Source organism: Labeo rohita, chromosome 7, assembly GCF_022985175.1.
Source record: "Labeo rohita strain BAU-BD-2019 chromosome 7, IGBB_LRoh.1.0, whole genome shotgun sequence".
NCBI lineage: Eukaryota > Metazoa > Chordata > Actinopteri > Cypriniformes > Cyprinidae > Labeo > Labeo rohita.
Genome location: NC_066875.1, coordinates 266,705 through 290,169, shown reverse-complemented (window position 1 = coordinate 290,169; position 23,465 = coordinate 266,705). Strand labels below are relative to the sequence as shown.

Genomic DNA, 23,465 nt, shown 5'->3' with positions numbered 1-23,465 from the left:
CTAGGATCATGCCAAAGCATGTTAGCAAAGTGCTAAAACATGCTGGCAACATGTTATGAACATACTGAGTGTTTTTCATATCACTTGTTAAGGAATGCTAACTACTAGAAACATACTAGCAGTGCCTTGAAATGGTGGTCTGATGTGGTTTCTTAGTGATCTTATAAGGTCTAATTGGGTCTAAAATGGTTTAATGGGGTTCTCGCTATTTGACAATAAAACCTTTAAACTGAAATGTTAATGAACTATTTTACACAATACATATACTATTTACACAGTTTGGAAGAGAGTGGGGTAAATTGAGCCAGTGGGTAAGTTGACCCACCCCCTGTATCTTGCCAACTGCACACTTTTACTGTCACGTGACCATGTATTTTGTAATCACACATCAGACTGTGAAAGGGAGAAAAACATGGGAGGAGTGGAAGGCACCCATTTACTTTTACCTTTATTTTACTTTTTTTTTTTTTTTTTTTTTTTTTTTTTTTTGTTTTGTAAAATTTTAGCATAACAGATGTCATGTCTGTTACATCAGAACAAATGTATCCAGATATATATGTATATTTATATTTTATTTATAGGCACAGTGTGTACAAGAGCACCAAATCCTTCTCTGATAAGAACCAGGAAATGCTTTTCATCACATTATAATCAAATATATCTTTCCACCTGTAGCCCCTAATGGATTGTTCCACACTGCAGAAAAGCTGCCATGCCAAGAATCTTTTAACTGAAATGTTTTTTTTTTTTTTCAGTTTCAGTGACATTTATTCCTTCATGCTAAGTCAGTTTTTTTTTTTTTTTTTACTCAACAAACTCTCTGTTTAGTCTGTTTTTTGGGAAGATTACAACTTTGGTGTTCAGCATATTATTTCATAGACAATTAAACAATTAAGACTGAAATTTAAACTTAATTTGGTTGGTTTTATGTTGTTTAAGTTAGCTTTACGAAAAGAAATATAACTGTTTGAAAAAAGGAAGTCTGATTATTAAATTAGTTTTTAACCTTTTAACTATCATGTCCCCCCAGTGGGCCGCCTACGTTTACTTCACTATATTACAAATAAATCCTAATCTAATCATGACAAACTATATCGTTGGAAAGGTCTAAGACTCCTAAATAGATATTTTACCACTGTTTTCTGTTACAAATTATGTAGGAACAGTAATAGATTAATTTATGGCAAGAGTGCACCTCAAAAACCTACATCATAATTACATTGTTCTGACTGTTGTCACAAAAAAATTATAAATCATTTTAAAGCTAAAACCTCAAAATGCATCCTTTGAAAGCCATTTTAAAATCAGACATTGCATTACCATGGAAACGGGACTTCAAAATCATATTACAAAATGTATTTGTTCATGATTTATAACAATTTAAGTCTGAATAGTGCACTTTTATGTCTGTGTTCAAAAATGGAGGTGACAGTTAAAGGTTTAAAAGAGGTCAATTATGTCTAGAATTTCACATGGGTCTGAATCAGATTCGGTCAGATGGTCAGTTTACACCCAGATGGTGCATCTTACCCGCTGACTCGGGTCAACTTACCACTTACCTGGGGCAAACTTTTTTAATAAGAAGCCATATTTTTGGAACACTCTGTCATAGATAGATATTCTGGTCATTTAAAGTGATAGGAAACATCCTGAAATTACCTTAGATACTTTACTTTTGTGTCATTTTCCCTTATCTTGAGGACCACACAAGTAAAAATTGGCTCAACTTACCCCACTCTCCACTCTTCCTGTACTGTAACTTTCTGCGCGTCGCTGACGGAGGTGATGTTTTCCTCCAGCTCAACGCATGTCGTCGTGAATGAACTACTGAGATGACTGTTGTCAGGAATGAGACCAGCGGCAGGACGGCAGTAACGGGACTCTTAGTTTGACCGAAGCGATCAGAGCGAGTGTGAAAACAGCGTCGTGAACCGCGTGCGTCGCTCACAGACACTATTAGTGTTATCTGAGACCGATGTCTGCAGGACAGCACCGAAAAACACACAGCGCATGCATTTCATCTGCCTGACAAGATCTCTCAGCAGAGATTACAGCTGTGTGTGCGTGTGTGTCAAAGTCTCTATCTGGCGTATCTACAGGCGTGTGTGTGTGTGTGTGTGTATCACTGTGATCATTCCCTTTAGCAGCCGCTCACAGTCAGTGTGACAGTTTAAATGAGGGTCAAACATTTTGACTCGTTGCAAATTCAGCGACACTAACAGCATCACTGCAAGAAAAACGTGTCGAGACGGTAAACGATCACTTGACCAAGACTCGACTGGACGTTTACAACACTTGTCTGACAAATGTGAGGTTTGAAGTTTGAGACCTTGAGCACCCTCGTGAAAAAGATGTTCACTTTAAAAGGTTATTATAATGTACGTTAAGAAAGGCGATTTTAGGCATCTTGTGCGATTCTCCGGACTGTACGAGACACGAGCTGATTTGACCTGCAGACACACTCTTCCTGAACTGAAGGGACATTTGTGGCGTCATTTCTCCGCTGATCTGTGCAAATCAGCGACATTAATTACTGTGGGGAAACAATAGCGTTCGTGCAGACGAGGGACTGCATTCGACCCGATTAAGAAGCGAAAGCAGATGTTCAAGACGACTTCGTCGGCATGTTTAATTAATTACACTTCAGATAATTATTTGATCATTGCTCTGATTACATTTCAGCATCCTGGATCATTTGCTAAACGGCTTCAGGATGTCAAGGGTTCAGAAAATGAGATTCAGTTTTTACATCCACACTATTAAAAATGATGGATGAGGGTTATTGTGTTAATTATTTTCAGTTGAGAAAGAATAATGAAACATCACGGAGGAACACGTCGTTCTTCCCTCAAACACTCGTTCATTTTACCACAGATGTTAGTGAAGTCTGTCTGTCATGAGCTACCTAGCAACAGCCTAGCAACCAGCCACATCACGCTAACAACATCTTCCCTGTGTAAAAGAAGTCTGCTTAATTGTACTGAACGTGCTCTTGTAGTGTACTTCAAAAAACAATAGGACTTGCAGATAATATAAATATTAATGAAATAAAAGGCCACTTAAGTGACTTAAAGAGAGACACTTTCATGACTCCGTTTCCAAACACAAATAAAGTACACTTTTAAAAAGTGAGTTTTGTAATAATGTCACATTAAATGTTTTACAGTTTCCACAGTGTAGTTTCACTACAGTAGCAGGAATTAGTACATGTTTCTGTGGGACTTGTTCTGTTATTTACAGTTGCTTCAATGTTTCATTAAAATAATTACATCTGCATCAGGGGAAGGTGCTAGGGGGTCCTTAGAAATGTTTGGAGAAAAAGCATAGCAAATTTAACAATTGTATTAATATTATTTAAATTGTTATTATTATATTATATATAATTATATATAAACTGGGTATTTATACAAGAAACTATGCAAATGTCGTTTACATTTTAGAATGGGGGTCCCTTGCAGGATGATGATCATATTTTGGGGTCTCCCCTTGATTTGCATTTGGCCGACACTTTTGCTCAAATCAATTTGCATTGCGTTTAAATTACAGATGTACATTTTATCAGTTCATGCTTTCCCTAGATTCGAACCCAAGACATTGGTGTCGCATGGAATGAAAGGAAATTATCTTTTGAACCTTCATAATCACACTTTTCCAACACAATAAAAGCATGTGTATGAGTGATACCGGTCGTGCTGCTGAAGCACTGGATATCAACACGAAATCCATCAGCCGTACACGTTCGCTTGTGTCCCAGACCATTATCTGAGTCTGAGGACGGTGTGCATTTGTCTTTGAATATTTGATGACTAAATGGACCGCATTTGAATCAATCAGGCCTATATTTCTTGTTAAGAGTAATTAATGATGCATTTGGCCAAAAGTCACTTTGCAGGAATAAATAATGCGCTTCAAGTGCAGGACAAGCGAAAGGTGCGTTTCTGCAGTATTTTAGTAGCGATTCGACGTTCACCAACGGCACCGTGGTGAATATTTTCTCTCCGACGGAAACGGAGCCGTAATTCCCCTAATTACATCTGAACACATCAACTCCATCATTAATCAAACTCCACATCGCGTCCCTGAACCCTGCCAGCTCATTAAATTAACCATATTATTACAAATTATGATTGGGATTATACAGCCTCCCACACCGTTGCTAAAGACGAGAGTTTATGGCAACGAGCTCCTCGTTTCGGGTTCAACGGGACACCGGAGAGACGTTCGGATGATCGCAGCTCGTTCTGCTTTCATCTTCAGCTGGTTCGTTTCATGCAAAGCGTGAACGCCTGGTTATTCTGTCATTACGCTAGTAGCAACTACATGCGTTCTCCCACAATGCACTGCGCTCAAGCTACGGTTTCCAGCGTGATGGATGAAGTGGAAGTCAAACCGCCCATGGAAGGCGACCCTAGATACTGACCCTCGCTCGCGAGGAACGGCGACAAACCTGTGATTGTTTTAAGGCTTTTAAAGAGTATTTTTAGCCGGCCTTCAAATATCAGACGCTGCACGAACAATGTAATTAAATCTGCTGGTGGTTTGGGAGACTGCAAAATCGTGGAGAAAATAGTGGTGGGCGGCTTCATTTTGACAGAAATATAAATGAAACGCGACCGGCGCGTCTCGCGGACCCTCGCAGAACCCGAGGCGCTTTTGAAAGCGCTGCCAGCTTCATTCATCCTGCCCAAATAAAAACGGCCTTCAACACAATCAATTATTGGTAATTATGTTCCGCTAAGGCGCTTCCAGTCTTTGTCTCCGATCGGTGGCTTTGCTCGCGTCCGTGTCGCCAGCTGCTCTGTTCTTCGCCGCAAATAAAAGGTGTTTGTCTTCCGCAGGAACGTCAAGAGAAGAAAGGCAGGAATGTGTTTTAATAAGCTTATGTTTGTACACACGTGTGAATGGCGTTCAGAGACGCCTGAATGAATTCATGCAAATCCTGCACCGCATGCTGCTCTTTGTGATTGGAGTTCAACAAAATGAGTCTTTCTGCCAGCTGCGTTTCATGCCTAAAGTAATAAAATAAAATAAAATATCTGCTGCTTTCGCAAGTATTAAATGTCCACAGCTGAATATATTATGGAGAGTATTCTTTTCTGTGACTGAGTTTGATGTTAGCACGATGCTAAGCTAATGACATGACACACCTCCATATCTACCTATCTGTCTATCTGTCTATATCAGTCAGGCTTTGTCAAGCCAACATCCTTATTAGTCGTGACAAACTTTTTTAATTCAGTTTAGTTGTTTAGTTAACTTTGAAACTGATGTAGCTACTGGTTAGTAAGTCACGAGCCATTTAACAGTTTAAAACGTTTGTGAGGGAAAAGCAATCTCATTCCTCCAGCAAACAAACAAACAAATAAATAAACAGATATAATACAATAGAAATAAATAAGTAAATAACTGCTGCAGTGGAATGAGGTGATATTTCTGAAGGCTGTTTGTGTGTAACTGATAGAGTTTATTATTAAGACTATCAAATCAACACAGCATGACATCAAATTAGCGCTCGAGGATCAAAAGCACAACGCAGGACGATGTTTTTACCACACAACTCAAATTAATTGAATTTCTTAGTTCTGCATGGTTTAAAGAAATGAATAGGAGCATGTTTTATTGGCCGCTGTGTGAGCTCGTTTCCGTTTCTGCGGCCACCATGAGCCACGGAGCATGAAATGAAGCGAGGCCCTAAACGTGCGAGAGAAACAGACGAGGATGAATGTGAGTTTGTGTCTCTCAGACGAGCTTCATCTCGTTAGATGCCGCTAATGTCGCAGAGCTTTAAATGAGAGACGAGGGGACGGATATGAACGCAACGCATCAGGAAATCATCTGCAAACCTTCCTGTTACAAATGAGTAGAAAACACAGGCTGTATGACGGGCCACAAGCAGCATCCTGAACCGAACGTCACGCAGAACGTCAGCTTATGAATGTTTGCTCAGCCTTTCTCGAACCTTTCTTTATCCGACGTTCAGATTTGTACTCCGGAAATTACGCAAGTGAGTGTTAAACATAACGTTCGAGAAGATCTATCACAGCTGCAAGCAGGGATGAAAGGGCCCTCGCACACAGGGCCACTGCCACCTGGTGACCTCAGGAGATCAGCAAACGGTGAGCCGTATGCATTTAAGTGGTAAATAAAGAAGGAATGCGTAATTTATATGTGTCATACTTCCAGCAGGTGGAATATTGGCATGTGGATGTCGTCAGGACAACATGTGATGTTTGGGGCAGATCCAATATTGTATGAGTTACAGTACGCTTTTAAAAATAAAGGTGCTTTAAACCTTAAATGCATACCTCAGGTCTCTAGCGAGCTGAGACGTCATTCACTACCCTCTCCCTCTTTCATTTTTTTTTAAGTTTGACATCAGCTTTCTATGTATTCCTCAATCTGTTCATTATAAACAGTGTTTTCTGATTATGTGTTTTTTTTGTTAAAAGTGTAAAGGGTCGCTAGAGACCCCAGGTGTGTAGTAGTGTAAGTACATTTTTTGTGCCAAAAATATGTAAATATCTGATGACTAAATACATGCAATTCACCTTTATTCCTCGAGGCGGCACTGTTTGGTAGACAATAATGATGTGATGTTTCACTTGTATTTATCGCAGGCATAAAACAAAAAATATCATCAGCAAAAATTGAATTGGTTTGAATGGCTTTACTGCAGAGCAATTTACTGTATGCAATAAAATATAAATGTCACTGTTATTTGATGGTGGATGTTTTGGGAATATTGCGAATATGACGGCGACGGTACAATCATCTGCTCAAACTGAACCCTCCTAAGTTTCGAAAGGTAACGACATAGGTTTTATTTTATTCTTCTGTAATTGTTCTTAAAATATCAAGAGAGTTTTTTCCTATTGCAGAAGTTAGAGATCCATCCGTGCTGGATTTATAGATCCGGGTCTCTAAAGAGCCGAATATGTAATATTGACGAAACAGTCATGCATTGAAGGGTTAAAAGGTTCTTCACAGTGATGCCATAGAACAGGGGTTACGAACTGCGGTCCTGGAGCGGCACAGCCCTGCAAAGTTCAGCTCCAACCCTAATTAAAAGCCTGTAGCTTTCTAGTAACCCTTCAGACCTTGATTAGCTTGTTCAGGTGCGTTTGATTAGGGTTGAAGCAAAACCATGCAGGGCTGCGGCTCTCCAGGACCGACGTTCACCACCCCTGCCATAGAAGGACCAGTTGTGGTTCCACAAAGAACCATTCAGTCAAAGGGTCTTTAAAGAATCATCTCTTTCTTACCTTTTTATAATCTGAAGAACCTTCTTTTGCTACAAAGGACCTTTTGTGAAACAGAAAGTTTCTTCAGATGTTATGGCACCGTGAAGCAACTTTATCTTTAAAAGTGTAACTTCCTGTTTCATAGCAAACATCAGACTTTTTCAGGCTGCCATTGATGCGCCCTTCAGCAAACAATAAAGATCTTCTCAATTTAACATCGTAAAGGCCTTTAAAGATTAGACTGACCAAATATGACATTGATCGGATAAAATCTCTAAGTCAAGTTTGTTAATGTATGATGCCTGATGTATGAGACTTTTTTTGTAGGTATGTGAAACGTACCGAGTGGAGCGTTTCACTGAAATATTGTAGGTGGCGCTATCATGCCTTCTTTCCAAACTGAATCCTGAAACCCATATCAGATGTAAATTTTCACCACTTCTGATGCGTGTGCAATGTTTCATGTATGTTCAAAAATGCAATTTATTTTGGGGAAGAAGAATACTAGAAGGAACAGCATGGTCAGGTCCAATAATGCAAAACAATTGTGCTGTGATTGATCAGCTGGAAAAGTACAGGCGGTATCTATTACATACCATTTCTATCCTGTTTTCTCAATCACAAATGTTCAGCGGTGTTTGGTGTCCGTCTATCAGTCCGTGAGCTCTGACTTGTTTTATGGACTTGGTTTGTGCGAGTTTGGCACACGCTGCCGCTCTTCTTGAAAACGTTCCCGTTCGCACATTAACTCATTTAGCTGATTGTGTGTTTCGTGCACCTGCGCGTTTGGCCACGGACTATCTGGCTTCGCTAGTAAACTCGTCCGCTGGTGCGTCAGCCTGTCGTGGCTCTTTTAATGCAGCTGCTAATGGCTAATTAACCAAAAGTGACTCACCTTTGCAGCTGCAATTTGAGTGATTTAGTTACTGCGGCATTAAAGCTCTTGTTCACGTTCTGTTGTTTTTTTATGTTCCTGTATAAATAATCTCAGCAACAGTTGAGCTCTTTCTTTAGACAAGCAGCAAAGGCTAATTTTTGTTGTGTACAACTCAAACCAATTTGTTTCTAGGTTTAACAAGAGAAAAAGCTGCCCAATGGACATATATCATGGACGAAGTGTCTGTTTTTCTTTCCTTAAAACTTAACCATAAAAAAATGTCACTAAAACCGAGAGAATGCATGTATATCAAACACTGGAGACAGTGGGAATTAATTGCTGTTTTTGTACAAATCATTGTATGATTTGTGCACATAACCAGTCACACCACCACTACCCCACAGAAAATATGCATTTCTCATAACTGTTCACTTGTTATGTTTTCAAATCATATGAGTGCATATGAGCAGAGCTGGGTAAATTACTTACTCTGTTACTGATTACAGATTACATGATGAAAACTGTAGTTGGTAACAATCTAAATTGCTCATTTTAGGCGATGTATTATAATTACCTTTCAGATTACTTTTTTTTTTTTTTTTTTAATTCTAACTTGTTTTAAATTTATCATTAAATATACCATATTAATATAAAAAAGCAAATAATATATTCCGTGCATATCGTAAACATTCAAATGTCTGATTCATTTATACTGGACAACTGAGGCCGCCGTCATGTAGAAACTCCAAATGCGCATCACAGAAGTAACAGAACTCATGAAATTAAAAAAAAAGAAAAGTTGTTTGATGCCTGTTGCTTTTTTAAATGCACATTATAAATGACTCAAACTCACAGCACTTGCAGGGACCGATCAGCATTTACTACTGTGACAGTTGATTAGGCCTATAATATATATTACATAAATTGATACATTATTTATGTTTTCTTTATATGTTGTGTTTTATACTCAGGGTCACTATACAATGTTATTGGCAGTAGCAGAATTAGTAGTGCTGCTATAACTTTTAGTCCGAATCCGCTCAATCCGCTCAATGTACCACTCAGTGTGGGCCACAAAATTAACGGAGATGGGCCAGATGTGGCCCACGGGCTGCCTATTGAGTACCCTGGCACTAGAGCATTTTGCAGTGCACTTTAAGAGTTCCTCTGAAACCCTCCACCTCCCCAGCTCCACCTGCATCGATCTGCTACGGGTTATTATATATACTACTTGTGCAGCTGCAGTATGTCTTAAAATCAACACCCTATCATTGTACTGTACTTGCTCTGCAGCAGCAATAATCTACAGCAGTTCAGCAATTAAGCAGCGTATATTGTGAATATAGTCAAAGCTAAAAGGTCAACAGAAGGATTTTTAGAAAGGAAAATTTAAGAGAAAAAAGAATTAGGCAGAAACAATGTATTATGAACATTTTACTGCTATTGTGTGCATAATAATATAATCATAATCGATAAAAAGTAACTGTAATCTGACTATGAGCATTATGAAATGTAATATACTCTAATTACAAGTATTCAATTTTTAAAATCGGGTTATGTAATCCAGGTCACATGTAATCAGTTACCACCCAGCACTGCATATAAGTCTGATTGTTGAAATGTAGATATAAAATGTCAAACTTGTTCACAAAACTTTTCTTCACAGTTTGCAACCAAATGGAGTTTGGTTCTGGAGTGTTTGCGTGATGCTCGTGATGTGTTGAGGAGCTGTGAGATGTTTTCCATCCTCACTGACAGACTCTCAGTAGTTCTGAAGGAGTCTCTCAGCATTGTGCTGATGCTTCAACTCACTGCAGTGTCTGAAAACACAGATCTGGTTTAATCAGTCACAAAATGACAGTGCGGATGGGCAGTCCTAAAAATCGGATTTGAAACACAACTGGTAATTGGGTTCAGAGCGATAAAAATCCGACAAACAGCCCGGAGTCAGCGGCGTTTCCCGCAGAGGAGACGCGCCGTCCGGCAGAAGCCGAAAGCGCTGACACACGAACCACATCAGCATCACAAATTACCACAGACAGAGATTGAGATCATTTGTTAATTACTTTCATGGTGCTGCAGGGCTCATAATGATAAATCAACTCAATTAGATGTACAGAAGTGCGGCGTGAGCCAATCAAAAACACATCTGTCCAAAGCCGGACAGACCACCGCGCGCGCTCGCTCTGCTTCTGAACGCAGCACTCGTCGTGATCGTTTCGAGGATGCTTTCATCGGTATTTTACAAAGAAAAGGCCTTATAAATTGTCGAACAATCGATAAATTGAAGGAGCTGCTTCACCTTTAGAAAATTTAGATGTTTAAAACTCAGGAGCTCAAATTAAATGTCATGCGAGCGGCTGGATTTTAAAGACATTATTACATGAGTTTTGGGGAAAAAAAATGTTGGCTTGTTGTTATTAACACGTATATTATCAGTAACATAAAAAGAAAAAAAAAAATATATATATATATATATATACAGGGGTTGGACAGTGAAACACCTGGGTTTAGACCACAATTAGTATGCCGTTTGGCCTCCTTTTGCAGCCAATACAGCATTATTTCATCTTGGGAATGACAAATACAAGTCCTGCCCAGTAGCCAGAAGGATTTTGAGCCATTCCTTTCGCAGAACAGTGGCCAGGTCACTATGTGATGTTGGTGTATGAAAACATTTCCTGACTCGCTCCTCCAAAACACCCCAAAGTGGCTCAATAATATTCAGATCTGGTGACTGTGCAGGCCATGGGAGATGTTTAACTTTACTTTCATGTTCATCAAATCACTCTTGTCACCAGTCTTGCTGTGTGTATTGGTGCATTATCATCCTAATACACGGCACCACCTTCAGGGTACAATGTTTGAGCTATTGGGTGCACAAAGTCAACCTTCACACTCTGCTCTTATTGGTGGAATGTGCGATCAGTAAAGACTGGCCACCAGGCTGCATAAATATAGCCATGAAACCTCCAACACTATATTGGCCAGTGTTTCAGTTTCATTGTCCAACCCCTGTATATATATATATATATATTCAGTCGTTTTTCTTACAATAACATATTTGAATGGTTGAGCTTGATAAATCAATGAAACAAGCTGTGTAAAAACAGATATTTTTTTAAATGTATTAATTATTCTGTATTATTAATTATAATTACTTATTTTAATGACCAAAGCCATTTAAATATAATTATTATTCTTCATATTATTATTATTATTATGTTCACTTTATATACTGTAGTTATACTGAATCTATTCATGTTGAATAGACGAAACAAACAGCTTTTCAAATGAAAAATCCCTGCAATCCATTGTACTTCTATAATCTGCCGTATGTCCAAGTGAATCAGGATTAAATGGAAAAATGATCTTGATTTATGCATCATTAATTAATAGGATTGCGAAAAATGGGCCAAGTAAATATGGTCCATTATGATTTCATGTTGACTTTGTTTTACATGTCCTCATGTCTCCATACTGTACAGCATTAGAAGTGTTCTTACATAAGCTAGTGGAGGCGTCGAACGGTGTGTGTCGTCAGTGTCAGCCGTGACCCTTCCGCCGATAAAAGACACTCGAAAGAGAAACGAAGAACCGAAGGCTGCGTCTTCGCTATGAATAGACTTTAAAAGAGTGGCGAGAGCAGGTCATACATATGGATCAATCCTGCTGTGCACCTGGCAGATCCATTAGTGACAACATCCCCGTAATTAGACACATTAGACACCGGCAACGCTTGCTTCGATACCATTGGACCTGGACCAGTGTTCCTAGAACGATCTCGAGATGTTGGGCTCCTCTCGTGGCTTTACTGCATGATTAAAGCGTTTATGGTGTCGCTTTTTTGGGGGGGATATCCTAGACATGACAGTTAATTTCCCACTAAAGTAAAAACCGTCAGAAGGCATCCTTTAGCAGTTGGTTGTATGTCATCTGATGTCCAGTTTCTTGCATCACTGAAGGTTAACCTGGTTGCGGGTTTCACAATTTTGTTTTATGTTTTAGAATTCTATGAAGAATGTGGGAGACGAAAGAAAATGTGGGCGTATAAGAGACTGTTATGTTCCGTTGAAGTTGATGGATTAGTTTGTACGAAGTGAACAGAGTACTTTTGTATTGTGTAAATAATGGTTTAACAAAATATTAAAAGCCATCTGTCTGTCTGTGGTCTGTTGCTCTACAGCAGGCTCTGACGCTTATTTGATAGACTCCAGAGAGCCGCTGCGACTGAAGCGGGATTGTTTTGGAAAAGCTGCCCGGCATTGTGGGTAATGAGCTGGCAGAGCGGAGAGATCAGAGGTCGACACTCAGCAAGCAGGAGATAACGTGACACAACAGAAACACACATACAATCGCACACCTTCTCTGAAGGTTCATTCTGCAGTTTGTACATCTGAGAGTATGACGCACAGGCACAAAACAACAGGTCAAAACAACCGTACAAAACACACACGGCTGACTGAATGCGTTACGCGTTTGCTAAAGCATTTCAGCGCTAAAAAAACCCTGCATCGCATTCACTGATCATCTACAATCCGAAATAGCCGGTAAATAATAGTGTATTTAAGTTCATTATTTTTAGCACAAACACGTCTGCTTTCTATGTGAAGTTATTATAAAGCGTGCCTTATTAACACAACTCAGCACTGTTTGTGTGCTACAGTTAACATTCTGCTTTACTGCCAATGGAAAGTTCAGGAAAACTGAATTTCATCAAAAACGCTTTTTTTATGGATCACGGCAGCAGTAATTTATCAAATGATACCGTCATTGTTTCTTTTATTTTCTCTTCGCTAGTTCTTTTCAAGTGGTTTTGCAGTGTGACAAATGACAAAGTACAAATATTACAATAATATGAGGTTGTAAAAAGATTGTGTATAATAATGATGAAAGAATCCACCAGATGTTGTTGGAAGCGGCTGTAGATGGAGTATAGTGCGTCACACTACGGGTCAACTTTCTCATGTCGGAAGACTATCAAAACAAATTTACATCGCCATCTTTATTCATTTATCAGTTTACGGCTAATGGGATAAAAGAACAGAAAATAGCTCATTTAATGTAGCCAGTTCTGAGTTATTAATGAAAACATGGAATATTACATTTCCCTTGAAGCTGCGAAACATATTAGACTTCCTCGAAAATAACAAGATAAATATATCCACGAGGAAGAGTGACAGCGTGCACGAACAGACGAGTTTGTCTGGCTTTTGGGCAGGTATAATATTCTCCTAAATGACTTTCATCCATGTGCTTGGGGTCGGGCCATCTGCACCAGGCACTGATAAATAGTTCTGCTGAACGCAGGGTATTACGGGTAAATGCGTGCACTGTTATACAGGCCAGTTTAACAAAGTCAATCTGGAACAAACCTCTAAAAAGGCTCATCTAAATGGCCCTCTATTAAGTTTAATGCATTTACCAAAACTCACTGCCAACCACTGGCATAGAGTTCTGATCTAAAGCTCACATCTGGTGTAAAGTCACTTCAAAGCAAAACTGAACATGACACAGACTGGTCAGACTCTATAAAACTTCTGTTTTATAGTCGCAGTGTCACTTATACTCAGTGTTCACAAGGTTTCAGTAATCTAATGCTTTTTAATTCAACATTAAATCTTCATTAATGGACATATGGGGAATGGGGTGGGGGGCATTTCGATAATAGGAATGATCTGCTACTGCAGTAGTGTGCTTTTGTAATTACATATGGTTTGCTAGCTGTTTACTCTTTCGAGCATCTACTGTGAGGATCGCAAGAATATTGTTTACACACGTGACCGGCTGATTGCTACTCCGTCTGACTCACCGGTGAGAGGCCATCAGTCCTGGAGGAATGGAGAAAGAAATAGCAAGATTGCAATGATTTGCCATGGAGGGCAAAGATCGACAAGCTGGGAGTGCTGGTTAGCCAGTACAGAGAGCGCAGTATCACGTGTTTCACTGAGACAAGCCTGCAGGAACATATCCTAGATACTAATGCTACTATCAGCAGCTTTCAAATGGTGCACCAAGACAAAAGGCTACCAATGCAAGAAAACTCCTGAAATTATTAATTGTCCATTCGATGTGCTTTGGGAGGTTGCATCTTGCATCTTTGCAGCTGTTTACTTTCCACTTAGAGCAGGATGCACCTAGTGATGTTGCACAGCCAACCACAGCTACTAGCATGCCACAGCAAGCTGCTTTTACCAATGTAGGGCCACATTAAAAGGTTTTTTTGTTTTTTTTTTCAACAACTCCGCTTTGTCCAGTTTACGTCAATCTGCAGGCCTATACTCAACATGTGACAGATAGACCTGGAGTTGCGGGTGTGGAGGCTTTGTCAGGGTACGGTTATATCACCTGATGACATCTGCCCCAGATTCTCCAGAGTTCCTTGTATATTCAACCTGAGACCCTCTGCTCTGCAAAGCTTTATCTGGTTCCAGTATTAAAGAGAGTCTACAGGTGACTACAGATCAGTCTCACTAACCTCCCATATTGTGAAGACCAGGGCTGCATGTTGCCGAGTATAAAGTGCTTTGACCGTAATGAAAAACACTGGTTTCAACATTTACACCAGGGTGAGCTCAAACTCTAATCAAACACACCTGCCTCAATCCTAGATTTTTTGCAGGTGTGTTTGATCAAATTGGAGCTAAACTCTGCAGGACAGTGGACCTCAAGGGCCAGAGTTTCCCAGCCCTGGTTTACCTTATTTAGACTAGTCTTGCATAGCCAGACCTTCAGATTGATGGCGGAATGTCTGGGAACCTTGGCTGCTTTGAATGGCTAAGGACCGCCCAAGAGGCCATATGACTGACAAGCAAAGCAACCAATCATGTTTTGTCTTGTGCCGTGGAAATGCCCCCAGAATAACAGACCAGTGTGTAAAACTCTTGGACGTATTTTAAAGACTCTACATTGCAAACTTTACATATTTCACATACTTTCACATAAAATCCAGCGTTTAGTTGATCCTAATAAGCGCTTATTGCCACAGTTGTAAACACGATGGCTTTCTTCTTCCATTGGCATCATGGCATCTTTGTTTTCAGAATGTTAAAGAACACAACACACACGTCTCCCGGACAACCTGAAGAATTCAACCAATTAGATGAGGACTTTGAAACTCCTGAAGTGTTTCTAATTGTGTGTGCCACATGCATCAGGCGTTCAGCCAACGGTCTGTGGGTGTGACCTCTGAGGCTGAGACTATATTTAGACAAACTAATTCTCTAAGACTTGAACTGTAGAAAAAAAGAATGTGCACCCGTTGATGCAAAGACCTAACTTATGCAAAGAAAAGAACAACGTGAACACATTGGCACAGTCCCAAAGCAGACCTGGAACAGGCTACTCTTGGTTTTCCCACCTGGTCTGGCAGCTTTGTGAGGATCACATGCTTTTGTTACCCTGCATTACAAGGTTAGATACTGGAAGTAATGCAGGTGGATGCCTCAATGATAGCTTGGGTCAGCGACTACCTCTTGGGCAGAACACTGTGCGGTGAGCAACATATGAGCTCCTCAGGCAACAGTTCTATCCTCCATGTGCTTCAGACCTCTTCTTGCACTTGACCACTTTCAGACCCAGTTGGAAAGACCAGCACTGCTGATCATCAGTCATGTGCTGTGTACTGAATGCTTTTCAACAAGGGAAGTTCTCAACGAGAGACCTGGGAAAACACAGTGCGCATCGGCCGCAAGTTGGACGTATTCCACCAGCAGTGTCTCCGATGCATTCTCCGTGTCACATACCACGACCATGTTACTAATGAAGAGATTCTGCACAGAGCTAAAACCAGCAGACTTTTCTCCACTGTGTCTGAGTGCCATATCGAACTGACAGGTCGCATCATGAGACAATCAGAACAACCCCTAGCAAAAACTGCACTGACATTGATGCCGCCCAATGGACGTCGAAGGTGAGGAAGGCCAGCGAAGACCTGGCGAAGTACATTCAAAGAGCATTTAAAGCGAGTTGGTGTTAAATGGGAAGACGTTGAATCCCATGCAGCCAATTGCAATCAATGTGCTCTGTAACACAGATAAACTTAAGATAAAGAAGTTCTCAAGGCAAGATTAGACCGGCAATACCAAGGTAATTACGAAGAAAGACCAGACCCAACTCCTTGAGAAGGCCCAGGTTCTTCAATGTTTGTACTGAGATGATGTCATCAGTCATCTAGTTTTCTGCTGTAGTATTCTGGGAAACGGCAAATAAAGCAGTAGCTCATCAAAATAACAGGTTCTGTTGGGTTAGATCTGGAATGATGTCTAAATTGCTGATCATTATGGACAACATGACCCACCCTGCCAATGACGTTCTAGTTGGAATGAGGAGCACGTTCTGCAGCAGCAACCTCACAGCAGGGAGCACCACGGAAGGTCACTTGTGCCTGCTGCCCTAAGACTGTACAACTCAACCTATGTGTTCATGAATAACGGAATCTTTGACTTGCTGTCAATAGTCCTGAATCCACAGCTCTTCTGAGTACATATTGGGTGCAAATTAAAAGTGCATATCTATCTATCTATCTATCTATCTATCTATCTATCTATCTATATCTTCATTCTCATTTTAATTGTGCTCAGCCAGCAGGAAAATGCCTGTTCTCTCTCTCTCTCCTGATCTGTCGTTGGCGCAGGGGCCCGGTCGACTCTGTTCTGCTCCAGAAATCCATTAGAATCCATTAGAATCTCTGTCTCAGCACATTGATGCCGGACGAATGAACCGATCACCATAAAAATGTCACTGAGAAAAACACAGGCCTTGTGTTATTTGCATGCGTTTGGAGCACAGCGCAGGATTTATGGAAAGGTCAGCTGCTGAAGGTGAAGGTTTACGAACTGTGAAGGGACGCTTGGTGCTGTTATCACCACGGCGACAGAGAGAGAGAATGATGCTCATGAGCACTTACACTGGAGAGAACAGAGTGCCGGTGAACTCAGAGCAGGTATATATACCCCACTCACCCATCCATCTGTCTATCTATCTATCTATCTATCATCTATCACCTTTATTCTGTGTCAAATCCAGCATATATATATATATATATATATATAATATATATTTTAATCCAAATCTAATCATGACAAACTATACATCATTGGCAAGGTCTAAGACTCTTAAATAGATATTTAACCATATTTTTTGTGTTAGAAATTATGTAGGAACAGTAATAGATTAATATATGTCAAGAGTGCAACTTAAAAAATCTACATCATAACATGAGTTCTGACCTCTGTCACAAAAGACTTTCTTTATTGCCTTTTTCCCTTTTACGCTTTAGATATCATAAGAAATTCTATATCAGCTCAAAATTCATCCTTTGAAAGGCATTTTAAACATCAAAATCAAAATCATCAAAATCATTTTACAAAATGTTTTCATTCCTGAATCCTAAGAATGTAAGTCTGGATAGTGCATTTTTATGTCTGTGTTTAAAAATGGGAGTGACAGTTAAAGGGTTAAAATAGCTCTACTGCATCTGTGGTATGCTTTGGATTAGCACAGAAAATAATGTTGACTCGTTTCACATTTTGTAAAAAAGAGCAGAAAACAAGTTTACAGTAATAAACTTACAATGAAAATGAAAAAGGCAATAGTGCCAGAGGGTATAAAAGCACAAATGTGAGGCTTGTATTTTTCCTCTGGCTTGTATATTTCTTAAAGGACATTAGTGTGGTTTGTTTGGGCCAGTCTGTAGTCATTATAATTAGCTTTATACGAGATCAATAGAAATCCATGTTATGTCCTGATTTATACACGTTAGCAATTGTGTGTGTGTGATTTGTCCCCTGTTTCTCTGCTGTTTGTGTCCCATAATGCTCCTCTCTCCTGAGAGTGGCACCTAATCAACTCTATTCTGATGCCACAATGAGAGACTGATTCTCCCGTCTGATACTGACAAACACACACAGTATGATGAAGCCGGTGCTCGCACGGTGCCCACGTGTGTGCGTCTGTGTGTCATCAGTACATGTATTCATGTTCAGAGCCGGTCGGTGCCAAAAAGCCAAGGATAATTACATATTATTATTCATTTTTGAGGTGTTTACGAAGTCAAGCATCAGTATTATTATTGCTCATAGTAATTTGAACAAGCACGAAACATCAGCGCATCACGGAGCCTCTTTCCATACCAGACAGGAAGAAAACACCTAGCACGTTCTCTTCAGAAAAACCTAGTTGTCGTTATTGTTCGTGGAACGACTTCGGCCCCAAACCTACCGCAGAACATACACGTGTGTGTGTGTGTGTGTGTGTGTGTGTGTGGATAAACAGCACACTAGAACCTCGAACCCAATGAGACGAGCAGAAACACACATCTGCACCACAGGAGCAACGTTTGCATGCGATTGCATCAGAGACAATGATCAGACAATATACAACCCCACAACAAAACTGAGTCCAAAACAACGATAAAAAGAGAGAAACGCGTTCAGCAGACAGTGAGAGAGAGACAGGCGGCTTCATGAAGAGGACACTGAATTTGGAGAATGTTAGGAAAGGACTGACAGTCACAGATGGCACAGCAACGGCACACAAACACACACGCGCGCGCGGTTTACAGAAGCGAGGATGACGACTGGAAAGGGACTGGCTTTCTCAAATCCCTGTCCAGGAATGAGGAATTAAACGACACACGGCAGATAAAGGCAGCGAGACATTGGACAAATCCAGTCAGAGCGAGCGACCGTCAGCGTGATCGTACTGCCACCTGCTGGGGACACACGGCACTGCAGAACACAATGCACAAACACTGCTTAAACGAATCATTCACCCAAAATGTACAAGTCTGTCAGCATTTACTCACCTGCAGGACTTTCTGGACGTTCAAGCTGCTCTTTTCTATATGGTGGACATCAAACTAAGACTCCTATGACTATATTATGCTAAATATAACTTCTAAAAAAGCGATTTGTAACACCCCGTTACTGGTAACATGGAACATATTTGCTTTGTAGTTCATTGATCCGGAAAAGGGAAGGTGAAGCACACAGGTCCAAACGGGATGTTCAGAATGGATCACTTGCATACTGTAGACTGAAACAGCAGACTAAACGTAGTACGTTATGACAGACTGTTGTCACATAATGATGTTTATGAGCAGATTCCAGTTTTCATCTCAGGATTGAATGTTGTTATTGTGTAATGAAAATCAGATAGCTGGTCTGGATCCTCCTGACATACAAGAGCACATCAGCACAGAGGAACAGTGTGAGTGTTGAGTGGTGTTACCCTGACATCTGCTGGTGGAGATCAGGATGACAGCTGAACTACAACAACACGCTTCATCACATGAGTATCAGCTTCATGCTGAGGCCCTATCAAAACCCAATCAAAACGAATGTAATATGCACTCTTAATAAAAATATAGAAATGAAGAAAGATGATGAAGGTTAGGCTATGACACAGCAGAGATCATTAGCTCCATATAATATTATTAATGACTTTATACTGCATTTAATGTGAAAGGCTAGCGCTGGGGTTTAAAGTCACGGCAGATCAAATATCATTAGCTGAATATAAAACACAAGTGTCTTTGTGTGTGTGTGTGTGATCTGAGCCTCTGTGTCTTCAGATGTGACATCCACTTCAGAGAAACAAATAAAGAAAGAAAGTAAAATCTTTAAATAAAGAAAGAAAGTAAAAGTTTAATGTCAGAGGCAGCTACAGGAACAGAGCGCATTAAAAGAGAAACAAACAGAAGACTGAAATAAACTCGGGATGTGGAGAACATTTGCATGTTTGTGCTCATTATCAGACTCAAAAACACAAACGTGCATCAATTCACAATCAAATCTTCAGCTGCTTTTAAGGATGAACACTTTAACACTGTAAGATTCCTATTAATTTTCACCAGAAACCTTGTTTTTCGTCTGTATGTGACTGCATCTGTTATTCCATTGTCATTTTGTCAGCAGTCATAATTATAAAACTAACAGCCAATGAATGTCTTAATATGAACCGAGCATACAATAGCATGCTTTCTTTAGTTTAACATCGCTAAGCACGTCATATTTTGCTGAGATTTTTTTTTTTCTTTTTTTATATCATCCTTTTAAAGTAGAACAGAGTGAAGCAATAAAAGCCCTAGATAAACGACATTTTAAAATGTCAATAAATAAATTTAGTTAGTTAGTTAAAGCAAACATCTCCAAAAATTCAGATACAGTAGCAAAAGGATTGTGTTTAATTCTAGTTTTTGAAAACTAGACTCAAAGTCATGGAAAAGTATTTTCAAGGTCAAAGTTCAGGGGAAGAACACTAATTTCCCACTGCACTTAAACACATAATTTATATTTAAATGTAAATATTTAAAATCCTACATAATATAAATATATACATATAAATATAAAAATCCCGCAAGGATGTTCACATACACTATTTGTGTTTAGATATTTAATAAGTCAATAGAAGTTTCCAAAAATAATCCAAAAAGAAATCTATAGTTATAAGTTATAGACATAAATACTGACATAAAAATAAATTAATAATAATAATAATAATAATAATAAAGTGAAGTACTAAAATTACAAAAACTAAGAAATTAAAGCTATATAGAATTAAAAAAAGAACTGATGAAAAATGACAAAAGTAGATAACATTACTAAAAAAAATAAACAGTGAAAACAAATTCACAATATTGCTAAATACTGCAAAAGTACAGAAATACTACTAATACTACGTCTGTGATTGACGTGTGTATGGTGAGTTGAATAATAAATTTATAAAACACACTCGATGCTGTGCTCACATTAGCACCATGACCTTAAAGGACGTCCATTTATTGGTAATCATGGAGACCTGACTGCTTTTAGTAGAACACATCAAATAAATATATAAAGGCATTAAAGCTTAAAACAACAGCTGTTATTCAAAATGATTATGGTGGAGAAAAAATATAATAACACACTGAATCTGTCTCTGTCTGACTCCGGAGGTGAATTAAAACAGGTCATTAGTTTAATTATGATCAGGTCTAATGGTGCCATTAAGACCTATCAGACGTGTGTGTGTGTGTTCAGTATCGAGGCCCGAATGAGCAGGTTTGCACTTGTAAACAGCATCGTGACAGCTGAGGAGCGTCAAACTGACTCTCAAATCTCAGAAATGACTCTTCTCTTACTCTCTTAAGGTTTAAGTCAGAGACATTTCCACCAAAACTTTACACACACACAGCACAGATGCATCTCTCAGCTGCATTATGAGAAACACTGATGCTGATTATAGATGTACAGTAAGTGAATAATGCTTTATGTTTTGACTCTGTGTGTTTTAGTGAATCGATGCGTTTGGTGTTTGTTCACTGGACTTACACTCGCTGCTGCCCACGGGATCACGCAGGTTCCATCTGGATCCCTGAACCGAGACTCACAACACGCTCCGAGCCAGACCGCACCTGACGGACAGACAGACAGACGGGTTACTCAACACACGCACACACACACACACACACACCTGTCTGTCGAATTTAGAATCTCTTTGTTTCATCTCTGTAGTTATTCATCTGTCAGTTTCTCCATTTATTTCATTGTCATCTGTCTGATTCATGTCTACAGTGAGTGTTTCCTGCTACCCAACAACCAAACAACACCAACAACAACATGCATCACGTACAATACTACAGTACAGCACAATCCAACACATACAGCATATGACACCTACCAAAAACAAGACCTGCATCAACAATAATATAACATATATACATGAGAACTCACTTCTTTTAATTTTTTTGGTCAGAATCTATTATTATTATTATTATTATTATTATTATTATTATTATGTAATTCATACATACAATGACTTGAAGACACCTATGATGAACACTCTTTTTTAATTTATGTATTAAAAATCAATTTTGATATATTTTAGGCCATAATGTCAGGGAGATATCTGTCTTGATTTCAAAATGAAAAAAAAAAAAAGTTAGTAAGGAGAAAACCTTATATATTCTGAGTACAATATCTCTATTTTCGTAAGTATTTTTGTTTTTAATCAGTAATTTGTGTTTAGTGAGTGACGTCACTGCTGTTTGACTGCAGTCGTGTCTCTGTCTGCCTCGCTGTCTCTCTCAGGACGGTCTGTGACTGCAGCGTCAGGTATGTTTTTCAGCGTTTTGTGACAAAAAGTAGAAACATTCATATGAAGTGAAGTTCGAAGTGTTGGATGAAGTTCATGTATGTGCTTTTCTGACAATAGTTTAACGGCTATTCTGAGTTTTATCAACAAACGTGTTCGTTTGACATTTCCACTTTGTGTTTGTGTAAATCTAAGATTCAAGAGTATAATTCTGCTGGACTGAATTCAGTGTATGTTTACAGGCATATTTGCATCATAAATGGTTATATACAGTTATTTTGTTTTCTCATACATCCTTAAAGGAGAAGTCCACTTCCAGAACAACAATTTACAGATAATGTACTCACCCCCTTGTTATCCAAGATGTTCGTGTCTTTCTTTCTTCAGTTGTAAAGAAATTATATTTTTTGAGGAAAACATTTCAGGATTTTTCTCCATATAATGGACTGATATGGTGCCACGATTTTGAACTTCCAAAATGCAGTTTAAATGCAGCTTCAAACGATCACAAATGAGGAAGAAGGGTCTTATCTAGTGAAACAATCGGTTATTTTCATAAAAATAATACAATTTAAATACTTTTTAATGTCAAACGCTCGTCTTGTCTTGCTCTCCCTGAACTCTGTGTATTCTGGTTCAAGACAGTTAGTGTATGTCGAAAAACTCCAATCGTATTTTCTCCCTCAACTTCAAAAATCATTTCAAAATCATCCTACATCGCTGCAGAAGAACAGACACAGTGTTTACAAAGTGAACATGCAAAGAAGATCAAACACCCTTAACAAAAAAGGTAAAACAGTGATATAGGACGATTTTGAAGTTGAAGGAGAACATGAGATGGGAGTTAACGACACACACTAACTGACATGAACCGCAACAAAAACAGTCCAAGCAGAGTAAGACAAGATGAGTGTTTGACATTAAAAAGTATATAAATTGTTTTATTTTTATGAAAATAACCAATCGTTTCACTAGATAAGACCCTTCTTCCGCATTTGTGATCGTTTGAAGCTGCATTTAAACTACATTTTGGAAGTTCAAAATCGGGGCACCATATCAGTCCATTATATGGAGAAAAATGCAGAACTGTTTCCCCTTATAAAACATAATTTCTTTGCGACTGAAGAAAGAAAGACATGAACATCTTGGATGACAAGGAGGTGAGTACATTATCTGTGAATCTTTGTTTTGGAAGTGGACTTCTCCTTTAAACCAAGGGACCAGTGATATTTGTGTGTCTAAATTGGAAGTATGCCAACAAAACCACTATA

At 39.2% G+C, this 23,465-nt stretch overlaps 1 protein-coding gene across 41 annotated transcripts in view; it reads right to left on the bottom strand.

Moving 5' to 3' along the window:
- LOC127168251 (receptor-type tyrosine-protein phosphatase delta) overlaps positions 1 to 23,465 on the bottom strand; it is a 311,712-nt gene that overhangs the window by 193,447 nt on the left and 94,800 nt on the right. For all 41 annotated transcript variants that reach the window (XM_051114908.1, XM_051114921.1, XM_051114911.1 and 38 more), the window contains exon 5: positions 21,432 to 21,514. The gene's annotated coding sequence lies outside the window, so the exon portion shown is untranslated. The remainder of the gene's footprint in view (positions 1 to 21,431; positions 21,515 to 23,465) is intronic.